Raw genomic sequence first — 4,700 nt, forward strand, 5'->3', positions numbered from 1 at the left:
TGAAAAGGTGAGAGTAGGAGACCATGTAGATGTGAGAAGGAATTATCCAACAATCAAAGGGATCAAGCTGTTTGTACGTGGCTGCAGTGAAAGGGAACTGTTTGCGTGTAATAATTGAGCCTAGCGTCGTCCGGGTTAGGGAGGGTTTGGCCGGTAGGGAAATCCTTGTCTTATCGCGCACCAGCGACTCCTGTGGCGGGCCGGGCGCAGTGCGCGCTAACCAAGGTTGCCGTGTGCACGGTGTTTCCGCCGACACATTGGTGTGGCTGGCTTCCGGGTTGGATGGCGCTGTGTTAAGAAGCAGTTGCGGCTTGTTTGGGTTGTGTATCGGAGGACGCATGACTTTCAACGATGAGACAAGATAGTAGCTACTAAAAACAATTGGATACCACGAAATTTGGGAGAAAAAGGGGTAAAATTCAATAAAAAATAAATAAAATAAAAACGGGGATAAACATACCTGAATGTATCCAATATAAACTCTCGTTTGCCACTGTTGAACTCATGATTACACCCTACATCAGCTAGATGCAGGCAAGATTGTGCAAGTTGGTATTAAATGTGTCAATGTCTCTGTCGCCTTGATTACTCAAATTTATCTCAACCTGTGCATCTACATTGTAAACTTTCATTCATAGGCTAGGTTGTAACAACCTTATAGGGAAAATTCTCCTCTCATGTAGTAGCCTAAACCTAACGCTGTTACATAGAGATGGGTAAATGGAACATGAATGAAAGTCATCCACTATGCTGTAATATAAATATGGCCATGCTCACAAGAAAATGGGCGTCCTTCCTCATCTTAAACCACCACAGTAGAAGCAGAATTGGTCGGCCGGGTTTCAAAGAATTTCAATGTGAGAATCTTTTTCAGCAATAAACCTCAAATGATCAATAAGCCTGAATTAATAAAATGTGATTTAAAAAACAATTACAAAAAAAACTGAACGGGAAAGCAAATCAATCAATCAATACAAACCATATAAGAAAGGTACACGTAAGCCAAAGCATTAAGGACAGGAGACAGATTTCTGTCTTATCAGGGTCTGGACAAGTGCCAGAATCTCTGTTTGTATAGCAGGGTCATTTGCCTAGCAACTCTACTAGGAGCTGGTGGGATATTTCAAATAACAGCCACTAGACCTGGATCAGCTCCCTTTTATTTCAGGTGCTGGCAAACAGTGTATTCAGACCCCAGTTTTTTTATTTTTTTTAAACTAGACTGAAAAAAAACATATTTACTTAAGTATTCTGGCCCTTTACTATGATATTTGAAATTGAGGTCAGGTGCATCCTGTTTCCATTGATCATCCTTGAGATATTTCTACAACTTGATTTGAGTCCACTTGTGGTACCTTCAATTGATTGGACATGATTTGGAAAGGCACACCTGTCTGTATAAGGTCCCACAGCTGACAGTGCATGTCAGAGCAAAAACCAAGCCATGAGGTCAAAGGAATTGTCCTTAGAGCTCAGAGACAGGATTGTGTCAAGGCACAGAATGGGGGAAGTGTACCAAAAACATTATGCAGCATTGAAGGTCCCCAGTGACCTCCATCATTCTTAAATGGAAGAAGTTTGGAACCACCAAGACTCTTCCTAGAGCTGGCCGCCCGGCCAAACTGGGCAATCGGGGGAAAAGGGCCTTGACCAAGAACCCGATGGTCACTCTGACGGAGCTCTAGAGTTCCTCTGTGGAGATGGGATAACCTTCCAGAAGAACAACCATCTCTGCAGCACTCCATCAATCAGGCCTTTATTGTAGAGTGGCCAGATGGAAGCCAATCCTTGGTAAAAGGCACATGACAGCCCGCTTGGTGTTTGCCAAAAGGCACCTAAAGACTCTCAGAACATGAGAAACAAGATTCTCTGGTCTGGTGAAACCAAGATTGAATTATTTTTGCCTGAATGCCAAGCATCACGTCTGGAGGAAACCTGGCACCATCCCTACGGTGTCGCATGGTGGTGGCAGCATCATGCTGTGGAGATGTTTTTTCAGTGGCAGGGACTGGGAGACTAGTCAGTGTTGAGAGAAAGACGAGGTCCAGAGTGCTCAGGACCTCAGACTGGGGCGAAGGTTCACCTTTCAACAGGACAATGACTTTAAGCACACAGCCAAGACAACACAGGAGTGGCTTCAGTACAAGTCTCTGAATGTCCATGAGTGGCCCAGCCAGAGCCCGAACGAACATCTGGAGAGACCTGAAAATAGCTGTGCAGCGACACTCTCCATCCAACCTCGCAGAGCTTAAGAAGAATGGGAGAAATTCCCCAAATTTGTTTATTTAATTTAACTAGGCAAGTCAGTTAAGAACAAATTCTTATTTACAATGACAGTCTACCCCGGCCAAACCCTAACGACGCTGGGCCAATTGCGAGCCGCCCAATCACTGCTGGTTGTGATACAGCCTGGAATCAAACCAGGATCTGTAGTGACGCCTCTAGCACTGAGATGTAGTGCCTTAGAACACTGCACCACTCGGGAGCCCCCCAAAATAATGGTGTGCCAAGCTTGTAGCGTCATACCCAAGAAGACGCGAGGCTGTAATCGCTGCCAAAGGCGCTTCAACAAAGTACTGAGTAAAGCATTTGAATACTTATTTAAACGTGATATTTGCAAACATTTCTAAAATGTTGGGGAATTGTTTGTATATTGATGAGGGGGAAAAAACTATTGGTTTTATTCATTCTGAAAGTTGTCATATTCAAGTTCAATCCATTATATAATTGGCTCTCCAAACTGATTTTTAAAATGTGTTTATTCATACAAACATTCCTAAGGTCGTTCAAAGTTGAATTGCTGTTTAACGGATGCACCGCCTTTTCTCCACCTACCGCAAAACAAAAGAAATAGCAGACGTGTTATTTTTTGAGCAATATATGCGGCGCTTTGTTTATAGTGCACTGTCTGCTCTACCTTGATGCTTTCTCAAGTTGATGCGCAATAGTCCAAACAGCCTCAGATCACACGCTCGGATCATGTTCGAGTCTCGGATCGGACAGTGAAACACACACGTATGGGGGGTGATAAGGGCCATAATGAAGCCTCGTGAAGCTACTGATTCGTCTCACGAAGTCACCTAATGTGTTTCTAGCGCCATGAATTAACATGGACTGTCAATGGAGACACGTTTTTTTTTTCAAAGGCGTCTAATTGCCGACGCGTTCACGTCACACGTACACGCTGTGTAACGTGGCACTGACACGTCATGTGTCAGTTTATTACGAACAATCTTACAATTAACTCTTTAAAAATATCTACATGTGTTATGCGCCACATGTTGATTTAAGTGTCTGTTTAGTTTATTATTAAAGATCTCACCATGAACGCCTTACAAACGTCTACATGTACATGTAATCAATTTCATTTAAAATATAACAGGCCTATCACCTCAATACAAACATGATTAGGCTAGTTGATATCGCAGCCAGCCACCATTACTGTGTATATATGCCTATTCTCACATCAATACAGACACAAGGGCTTCTTTGTTGTAGGTGTCCCTATTCAGAATTGAGAGGTAATCTAGGTCTCCAGTGGCACATTCAAAACAACTTCACTGCGTTCAAGACAACTGTGAACACTGAAAACTACGGATGGGCTTTTGTTAACGGTCATCCAGCTCGCAATTCCAATTCAGAAACTCTGACCTGAAAATCACTGATGTCATGATTTGACCTAGTTTTTTTCCCCACATCCCAGTTTACCGGATTAACAGACACAATCACTGTCACCATTCAATACTTAGGCTATACATTTATGTGGAGATGCCTTATGATCAAAAGCAAGGTTTGAATTGAAGGGGTATATGAGGATATAGGCCTAACCCTTGTTAAAGAGACAGTCAAAAAGCATATGCTACCACTTGTTTGCTTAGCCTTAGGAAAAACAACGGTCCAGATTATATAAAGTGATCTAGGCTATAACAATTATTAACTCCACGATTATTTCCACATAGGCTAGTAGACTATTGAAGGTCTCACTCAGACTCAACATCACAGGAAAATGTGGTTGGTTTATTAAATGCTCTGCAATTTAGAGCTTTGCCTACCGCAAAATACCAGAAAGTTTGAATCGGTATGGGTCTATGCAGACCAAACAGTTTAACAGATGAAAAATATTTATTATTCAGGAGAATGCCATTGAATCAGGCTATTCATTTCAGTGCAGTTGCATTCTTATGCATAACCTTAGCCTAAACAGAACCGAAAACACACCCTTCCTGTTTTGATCACAGATCATGAAGCCTGAACGTTTCAGCTGTTTGTCATTGATTTAGCCCACAATCGCATACAGATTTGATAAACATGAAGACTTCTATTTAATCTAGATTTGACAAACAAATGCCTGACTAGGATTCTGACTTTCCCCCACATCATATTTGTTACCAATTAGGCTAAATGTATTCCTGCTAATAAGCTTTTGTTTTCCTATTAATTTGCATAGGCTAACCTTTGCAATTAATGTTATTTACCATCATTTATTAATAAACAGGCATCAAGGGTAAAAAATTATATAATTTAAATGCCCCCCCCCTCCCTCCCCACAGTTACTTACCTTACAGATCACAAAGTCAGCTAATTTTCACTCCAAACATATGTAAATACATTTGATTCATACACTGGCTTGTCTGGCAAGCATGTTTTCATTTTGAACAGGCCTTTCCTTATCTACACTGAAATAATATTATTTCAGTAGT

This window comes from Oncorhynchus tshawytscha, linkage group LG01 (assembly GCF_018296145.1).
Source record: "Oncorhynchus tshawytscha isolate Ot180627B linkage group LG01, Otsh_v2.0, whole genome shotgun sequence".
Classification (NCBI taxonomy): Eukaryota; Metazoa; Chordata; class Actinopteri; order Salmoniformes; family Salmonidae; genus Oncorhynchus; species Oncorhynchus tshawytscha.